Genomic DNA, 10105 nt, shown 5'->3' with positions numbered 1-10105 from the left:
ACCGGCGCTTCCTGAATTAGCTCCTGTAGGAGGGAAGAGACTGATTAGGGAACCCCTTCTTTCTCTCTCCCGCCTTGGTGAGGATGTCGTAAAGTACTTTACCGAACAGGAACTCACCATGGCATGGGATTGCGCAAAGTTTTATTTTTGACTGCGCATCCCCTTTCCAGGTCTTTAGCCATAGCGCTCGCTGAGCAGCATTAACCAAACCAGCCGACCTAGCCGTCAGGCGTAGGGAATCTGCTGATTCCTCCGCCAGATACGCTGCAGCCCCGCTGATCAATGGAATGGCCTATAGTTCCCAGATAAAAGTTACTTTCTCCTTGATCTGCTGCTCCACCTGGTCAACCCAGACAACCATCCACCTTGCTGTGCATGTACTGGATATAGCTGGTTTAAAAGCTCCAGTACAGGCTTCCCACAAACTCTTAAGCAAAGTCTCTCCCTTACAATCTAACAGGTCAGATAGGACACCCGCATCCTCCATCGGCAGGGACACCCGCATCCTCCATCGGCAGGAACGATTGTTTAGATGTGGACGCCACAGCCGCATCCACTTTAGGGACCTTTGACCAGGTAGATAATTCTTCATCACTTCGTCTCCTTTTGGAGGCCGATGTGAGGAACCCTCGCTGGCCCTGTTTCTCCCATTCCTTTTTTTACCGCCGCAATAACTGGGAAGGTTCTTCTCTTTTTCTGTGCCAGACCCGTGAACATGATGTCCTGTGTAGATCTGGCTTCCTTTGTGTCCGGGCACCCCATGTTATTCCTGACTGACCTTACTAAGTTGTCAATATTGTCGATGGGAAAGCACTAACGTTCTCCCTCATCAGATGAACTTGATGATGATGATGACACTTCGGAGGGGTCTGAAGATTGGATCTGGACACTATCATACTCTGAATTAGAGACAAGGGCCACATTCTTCCTCTTCCGACTACGTTTCTTAGGACCGCTAGACTATCCTAAAGCCTGGAGCTCTTCTCTTATCATCATCCGTATATCAGCGGATGCTACCACAGCCTCCCCCTGCAATATCTGGTTAATACAATCCTGGCATAGCCTCTTAAGGTAGGAGTCAGGAAGGGGCTGCATGCACAAGGCACATTCCTTATGCTTAGACTTTTGGGTTCTCTTAGCCTGAAAAAGGGAGGTATACAGAAAGAAAGGGAATTAGCTTAATAGTTAGAGTCAATTTACACTCACACAGTGAAGCTTGTGACATGGTACTGGTTCTGGAGGCAAAGCATGAGTTCTGGGTAGATCAGACTTTCTACCTCGTCGACTCTTGTCCGTGGAGCCCTCCTTTCTGGAGCGTCCACTGCTGCTCCTAGTACCCCTGTGCACCTGCACTTCCACCTCGGGTGGGTGCACCTTATGGGGACGACATGTTTAGCACACCGGCAGCTAAGTGCCGCCAGATTTTATATTTACCGCCCCCTAGGCTCACCTCAACGTCCTTCGGAAATGCTCCAGCCACACCGGCCTGGTGTCTTTGCACATGCACGGCCGCAAACCAGAAGTGCCCCTGCTGGAGACACTGGCCGGCAACAGCTCGCACTCTGCTCCATCTCCGGACACCACCACACACACTCTCATGAGATCGGGCAGCCCTCCCCGACCCAGTCCTCATGGCCACCACCAGACGAGGGAGGACGCTGACAAGCAGGGGCTCCCCAGCCCCTGCTGTTCACACGGAGACTGCACAGGCGGCATGCATTGGCCCAGGTAACGATCTTCTTCCATAGGTTTCCATAGGAACAGGAAACCAACTGAGGAGAGGGGGACCACCCCTTTTATTATGTAGGTTTCCTGTTCCTATGGGCACGTTCCCTCTCTCATGTGGGTGCGGTTGTGGCGAAGAGAAGAACCAGAGACCCCTGCTAGGGCCTGTCTTAGAGAAGAAAACAGTACAGTGTCTCTCATAGTACCGGGCGTATTACCCTTGTAAAAAGTTAGAAGAATATATAACGAGGCTGCTGTAATAGCTAGAGTGAACCTGAGAATTCATTGAATAACTTGTATTGTATATTTCATTGGTTACTTCCATCTTATCCCTGTCTGTGTGTTGGGCTGCAGCAGGCGAGGTATAGTTTGCTTGGGAGGAGCCAATTTAAATGCAATAAAAGGGTCAGCCTACAGGTGACAGTAAAAGAAAATCTATATATTGTGAACCATGGATCTGGTGTTAGCAGTATATAGATTGGTTTACTCATCATTGTAATCATCCGCTGATGGTAATGAACCTTTTGAAATTTATTCCTGAAAGGACAGGAAGAGACCAAAACAGCCATAGTGGCCAGTGGAAAAATTATTTACAATTTTATTTTGAAAACATTGGAATATATAAAAACTTTCCCCAACATGTTTGTTACAAAAAAGAAAAAAAAAATGTAATCCAAAAACAGAAAACAAATAGGTCATTTTCCAATGACACATTCCGTTTAAATTAATAAGTAGTTCCAAGTACGCTATGACCTCGGTACAAATGTACACTACCGTTCAAAAGTTTGGGGTCACCCAAACAATTGTGTTTTCCAACTCATACTTTTATTAATCAAATGAGTTGCCAAATTAATTTAAAATCTAGTCCAGACATTGACAAGGTTCGAAAAATAGATTTTTATTTGAAATAATTTTCTCCTTCAAGCTTTGCTTTCGTTAAATAGTACTCCCATTGCAGCAATTACAGCATTGCAGACCTTTGGCATTCTAGCAGATAATTTGCTGAGGTAGTACGGAGAAATTTCACCCCATACTTCCAGAAGCTCCTCCAACAAGTTGGTATGGCTTGATGGGCACTTTTTGCGTACCATATGATCAAGCGGCACCAACAACAGCTCAATGGGGTTGAGATCTGGTGACTGCGCTGGCCAATCCATTACAGATAGAATACCAGCTGCCTGCTTCTTCCCTAAATAGTTCTTGCATAATTTGGAGTTGTGCTTTGGGTCATTGTCCTGTTGTAGGATGAAATTAGCTCCAATCAAGCGCTGTTCACGGGGTATGGCATAGTGTTGCAAAATGAAGTGATTGCGTTCCTTATTCAAAATCCCTTTTACCTTGTACAATTTCCCACTTTACCAGCACTAAAGCAACCCCAGACCATCACATTACCTCCACTATGCTTGTCAGATGGCATCAGGCACTCTTCCAGCATCTTTTCAGTTGTGCTGCATCTCACAAACGTTTTTCTGTTTGATCCAAACACCTCAAACTTGGATTCATCTGTCCATAACACTTTTTCCAATCTTGCTCTTTCCAATCTTTGTGTTCTTTTGCCCATATTAATCTTTTCCTTTTATTATCCAGTCTCAGATATGGCTTTTTCTTTGCCACTCTGCCCTGAAGGCCAGCATCCCGGAGTCACCTCTTCACTGTAGACGTTGACACTAGTGTTTTGCGTGTACTATTTAATGAAGCTGCCAGTTGAGGACCTACGAAGCGTCGATTTCTCAAACTAGACTAATGTGCTTGTCTTGTTGCTCAGTTGTGCAGTGGGACCTTCCACTTCTTTTTCTACTCTGGTTAGAGCCTGTTTGTGCTCTCCTCTGAAGTGAGTAATACACACTGTTGTAGGAAAACTTCATTTTCTTGGCAATTTCTCGCATGGAATAACCTTCATTTCTAAGAACAAGAACAGACTGTCGAGTTTCACATGAAAGTTCTTTTTTTCTGGCCATTTTGAGAGTTTAATGGAGCCAACAAATGTAATGCTCCAGATTCCCAACTAGCTCAAAGGAAGGTCAGGTTTATAGCTTCTCTAATCAGCCAAACTGTTTTCAGCTGTGCTAACAAACTTGCACAAGGGTTTTCAAGGGTACTCTAACCATCCATTAGCCTTCTTACAGTTAGCAAACACAAAGTACCATAAGAACACTGGAGTGATGGTTGTTGGAAATGGGCCTCTATACACCTATATGAAGATACTGCGTTACAAACCAGACATTTGCAGCTAGTCATTTATCACATTAACAATGTATAGTGTATTTCTGAATGATTTAATGTTAGCTTCATTAGAAAAAAAAACTGTGCTTGCCGTTCAAACATAAGGAAATTTCTAAGTGACCCTAAACTTTTGAACGGTAGTGTACATATTCAATGAGCAGGCTGCAAACATTGAATGTTGTGAGTTCATTTTCCCCTTCACCGTCAATGTCTGATGAACTCCCTCTTCTGGTGAAGGAAGGTAGTGAGGCTGATTACCAAACACCTGATCTGGTAGATGATGACTGGGTAACAGGAAATTCTGACTGGATATAAGGCAGCCGACGGCCTTCGGAGTCTCTGGTGATTTCTCTGCTGGATTCTTGGAGACCAGTCTGATTCCTGCTTCCCAAAGATAAGTTCACTAGCAGAGCAAAAACTTATTAGTTTTGTTTTCCTTGTTTTTTGGAGTTCAGCCATCGCCGGTTGGGGGTGTGCTGAGTTCCATTTTTGTCTCTGATCAGTTTGTCTCTTTGCTCTGTCTTCAGAATTTACCTGAGTGCTGATATAGTCTTTTTGAAGTCCTAGCGACTTCAGGGCCTTTTTTTCCTATCAGACGGTTGGGACATTTTTTGGTAGGGTTTTTTATGGATTGCAGACAGCAGCTTTTCTATCCTGTCCTTTTTAGTTAGGTTGAGCAAACGATGGGGCCCAAGCTATCTTTCTATCTGTGTTAGTGTTTTCATCTTGCTTCACCGTCATTATATGTTGGGGGCTGCCTATTGCTTTGGGGTCTGCTCTGGGGCAGTTTAGATTTCCCCTCTTTCTTTAGGCCTATTTAGTTCTCCGGCTGTGATCGAGGGGTCTAGGGCATCGTAGGAACCCCCCACAGCTACTGTTAGTTGTAGTGGATAGGATCAGGGGTCTGCAATCCGATAGCTACCAACCTCTCCGGTTTTCTGGACTTGGCTTGTATTTTTGTTTTTTCCTCCTTCGGTAGGATAGGAAAAACAGGCCCTGAAGTAGCTAGGCTTCAAAAGACTATATCAGCACTCAGGTATATTCTGAAGACAGAGCAAAAGATCAACAGATCAGAGACAAAAATGGAATTCAGCTCACCCCCGGCCGGGGATGGAAGAACTCCCAAAAAACAAGGCAAAACAAAACAGAAGAGTACAAAGCAGAGCAGAAAAACTTAGCTTTGAGATGCAGGAATCAGACTGGTCTCCAAGAATCCAGCAGGAAAATCACCAGCCAGGAAGAAGGGCGTTGGCAGCCTTATATCCAGTCCTCAATTCCAGCCACCCAGTCATCATCTAGCTGCCCAGGTGTCTGATAATCAGCCTCACTACCTTCCTTCACCAGAGGAGGGAGTTCATCAGACCTCAATAGTGAAGGGAAAAATGAACTCACAACACCGCAGATCCTAGGGTACTCAATAGCAGGTGAGAATTGTAAAAAAAAAAAAAAGTTTGTCAGAATTTTTTTTTTTTTTTTTATGTGTATATTTTATCCTCTATGTCTCTGAGGCCGTAGGGGGAATTTTTTTTTTCTTTCTCAATGGAGATGAAGCAATTGTCTGATCGTGTGGAGCAGCTCACTGCTGAAGTGCGGGGAATTTCCGCCTATCTTGCTCATTCACAGGCTGCTGAACCAAAGATCCCTACACCTGATGTGCTTTTTGGGGATCTGTCTAAATTTTTGAATTTTAAGAATAATTGTAAATTATTTTTTGCCTTGAAGCCTAACTCGTCGGGGAGCTCCGCGCAGCAGGTTAAAATTGTCATCTCCTTGCTGCGCGGTGATCCCCAGGATTGGGCGTTTTCTTTGAAACCTGATGATCCTATTCTTACTAATGTGAACGCATTTTTTCAAGCCTTGGGGTTGTTGTATGATGAACCTAATGCTATTGATCAGGCTGAAAAGGCCCTGTTGGCATTGCGCCAGGGTCGGGATTCTGCAGAGTTGTACTGTCAAAAATTCCAAAAGTGGGCGGTCCTTACTACCTGGAATGATGGAGCCTTGGCAGCTCTCTTTCGGAAGGGTTTGTCAGAAACTGTAAAAGATACTATGGTGGGATTTCCTGTTCCCTCTGGTCTTGACGATTCTATGTCATTAGCCATTCAGGTTGATCGGCGTTTGCGTGAACGCAAAACCGCACCAGAGGTGTTGCCACCTGTTGAACAAATGTCTGAACCTATGCAATGTGATAGAGTTTCGTCTAGGGCGCAACGTCAGGAGTTCAGAAGGCATAATAAGCTGTGTTTCTTCTGTGGTGATGCCTTGCATATTATTTCTGTCTGCCCTAAACGAGAGAAACGTTTTGCACACACATTTGCTGTGGGTGGTGTTCAACCTAAGTTTCTTCTGGCAATTACTCTGATCTGCTCCCTGTCCACATTTTCCGCTAAGGCTTTTGTGGATTCGGGAGCAGCTCTGAACCTGATGGACTTGGATTTCGCTAAACATTGTGAATTTCCTATGACACCTCTGCGGACGCCTATCCCTTTGAGGTACTATATCAATACAAAAAGGGTGGGGGAACAAGAGGCGCAATAGTGCCCTATCACTAGTGACACTACAATGTGAGTGGTGTAATGCAGTTCCACTCACCTATTCCAGTTGTGTGACCCACAACTGGCTTGAAGACATAACACAGTATCACCTGAGGAAGGTGCCAGGAAGGGCGCCGAAACGCGTAGGAAGGAAGAAGTACTTTGTTACAACATCTTGCATCCCAGGTGATTTTGTGGACTCAGCAGCGCGGACTGTGGCACACCTTGCTTCCCATATTTTCTATCCCTTTGAGGGGTATTGATGCTACTCCTTTGGTGAAGAATAAACCTCAGTTTTAGACCCAGGTGGTAATGCGGGTCGCCCCAGACCATCAAGAGAATTGCAGATTTTTGGTGTTGCATAATTTGCATGATACCATTGTTCTGGGTTTTCCCTGGTTGCAAATCCATAATCCAGTTTTGGATTGGAAATCTGTGTCTGTGGTGAGTTGGGGTTGTCGGTGTGCCCTTAGTGATGCTCCTGTTTTCTCCACCTCTCCCCAGTCGCATGATGTTCCTGACTATTTGGCTGATTATTATGATGTATTTAGTGAGAATGAGTCTGCGCCTTTGCCTCCTCATAGGAGTTATGACTGTGCAAATGAGCTGAGCCCTGGGTGTAAATTTCCCAAGGGTCGACTTTTCAATTTATCTGTACCCGAACACGAGGCTATGCGATCCTATATTAAGGAGTCGTTGGAGAAGGGTCATATTAGACCATCCTCTTCACCCTTAGGTGCTGGGGTTTTTTTCGTGGCTAAGAAAGATGGGTTATTAAGGCCTTGTATTGACTATCGTTCCCTCAACAAAATTACTGTTAAATATCAGTATCCGTTACCCCTGATTTCTGATCTACTCTCCAGAATTAAAGGTGCTTGCTGGTTTACAAAGCTTGACCTCAGGGGGGCGTATAATCTTATTCGCATTAAGCATGGGGATGAATGGAAGACGGCGTTTAATACTCCGGAGGGACATTTTGAGTACCTGGTGATGCCTTTTGGGCTCACTAATGCCCCTTCTGTCTTCCAGTGCTTCATGAATGATATTTTCCGAGACTTGGTGGATACATTTTTGATCATCTATCTGGATGATATTTTGATCTTTTCCAAGGATTGGGACTCATGTGGAACTTGTTCGGACTGTGTTCCGGATTTTGAGGGAGAATTCCCTGTATGTCAAGGGATCGAAATGCCTTTTTGGTGTACAGAGGATTTCATTTTTGGGATTTATTTTGTCTCCGTCAACTATTGAAATGGACCCGGCCAAGGTACAAGCCATTTATGATTGGGTTCAGCCCACTTCTTTGAAGGCCCTCCAGAAATTTTTGGGTTTTGCTAATTTTTATCGTAAATTTATAGTTAATTTTTCTGGTATTGCCAAACCATTGACTGATTTGACTAAGAAGCGTGCTGATGTGCTGAATTGGTCTCCGGAAGCTGTTTCTTCCTTTCAGGAGCTGAAGCGAAGGTTCACTTCTGCTCCGGTTTTGCGGCAACCTGATGTCTCACTCCCGTTTCAGGTAGAGGTGGACGCTTCTGAGATTGGTGCAGGAGCTGTTTTGTCCCAAAAAGATCCTGTAACATCTAAAATGAATCCCTGTGCTTTCTTTTCCCGAAAGTTCTCCCCATCCGAACGTAACTATGATGTGGGGAATCAGGAACTGTTAGCCATGAAATGGGCATTTGAGGAGTGGAGACATTGGTTGGAGGGAGCTAAACATCAAGTCGTGGTCCTTACTGACCACAAGAATTTGATTTACCTGGAGTCGGCCAAACGCTTGAATCCTAGACAGGCTAGGTGGGCCTTGTTTTTCACACGTTTTGATTTTGTGGTCAATTTTCTTCCTGGCACTAAGAATGTCAAGGCATACGCCCTCTCTAGGAGTTTCTTTGCTGATTCTCCTGTTGTGACCAAGCCTGCTACCATCTTAGGTGAGGGGGTAGTTCTTTCTGCCATCTTGCCCGATTTGAGACGTGCTCTGGAAGAGTTTCAGGAGGACAAACCTGAGCGTTGTCCCATTGGAAAGTTGTATGTTCCTGACCAGTGGAGGAAGAGAGTGATGTCTGAAGTTCATTGCTCCTCATTGGCTGGTCATCCAGGTATTTTTGGTGCTAGAGATTTGGTGAGTCGGTCTTTTTGGTGGCCCGCCTTGTCTCGTGATGTCAGGAATTTTGTGCAGTCCTGTGGGACTTGTTCTCGGTCTAAACCTTGTTCTCGCTCTAGTGGGTTGTTGATGCCTTTGCCGGTGCAGAGGAGGCCATGGACCCATATTTCAATGGATTTTATCTCTGATATGCCTGTCTCTCAGAGAATGACTGTTATTTGGGTGATTTGTGATAGATTCTCTAAGATGGTCCATCTTGTACCACTCCCTAAGTTGCCATCTTCCTCAGAGTTGGTGCCCTTGATTTTGCAACAGGTGGTTCGCTTGCACGGGATTCCTGAGAACATTGTATCTGACAGAGGAGTTCAGTTTGTGTCTAGATTTTGGAGGACTTTCTGTTCCAAGCTGGGAATTCAGTTGTCCTTCTCCTATGCGTTTCACCCTCAGACCAATGGGCAGACGGAGAGAACAAACCAGACTTTGGAGTCGTATTTGAGATGTTTTATTTCTGCTGATCAGGATGATTGGGTTTCATTTTTGCCCTTGGCCGAATTTGCTTTAAATAATAGAGCTAGTTCTGCCACTTTGATGTCACTTTTTTTTTTTGTAACTTTGGGTTTCATCCTCGATTCTCTTCAGGGCAGGTGGAGCCTTCTGCCTGCCCAGGTGTTGGCACTGTGGTGGAGAGAATGCACCAGATCTGGGACCAAGTGGTGGATAAGTTGTCTCTCTCCCAGGAAAAGTCCCAGCGGTTTTCCAACCGGCATAGGACCATTGGTCCCCAGTTTAAGGTGGGTGATATGGTTTGGTTGTCATCAAAGAATATCGCTATGAAGGTGGCTTCTCCAAAGTTTAAACCTAGATTTAGTGGACCTTACAAGATTTTGGAGATTCTTAATCCAGTCTCTTCGATTGGCTCTTCCTGTTACATTTAAGATCCATAACGTGTTTCATAAGTCTCAGTTAAAGGGGTTTGTTGAGCCAGTAGTTCCTGTGGTGGCACCTCCTGACCCGGTATTGGTTGGAGGCAATGTGGAATATGAGGTTGAGAAGATACTGGATTCTCGCCTGGCTAGACGGAGACTTCAGTATTTGGTTAAATGGAAGGGTTATGGCCAGGAGGATAATTCTTGGGTCCCTGCATCCGATATCCATGCCGAAAGATTGGTTTGTGCCTTTCATCTGGCCCATCCTGATCGCCCTGGTGGCGTGGATGAGGGTTCGGTGACCCCTCCTCAAGGGGGAGGTACTGTTGTGAGTTCATTTTCCCCTTCACCGTCAATGTCTGATGAACTCCCTCTTCTGGTCAAGGAAGGTAGTGAGGCTGATTACCAAACACCTGATCTGGTAGATGATGACTGGGTAACCGGAAATTCTGACTGGATATAAGGCAGCCGACGCCATTCTGAGTCGCTGGTGATTTCTCTGCTGGATTCTTGGAGACCAGTCTGATTCCTGCTTCCCAAAGATAAGTTTTTGCTCTGCTAGTGAACTTAGTTTTGTTTTCCTTGTTTTTTGG

This window comes from Dendrobates tinctorius, unplaced genomic scaffold (assembly GCF_039654945.1).
Source record: "Dendrobates tinctorius isolate UK_male_01 unplaced genomic scaffold, ASM3965494v1 ptg000098l, whole genome shotgun sequence".
Taxonomy (NCBI): domain Eukaryota; kingdom Metazoa; phylum Chordata; class Amphibia; order Anura; family Dendrobatidae; genus Dendrobates; species Dendrobates tinctorius.
Note: the sequence above shows the minus strand (reverse complement) of the source record.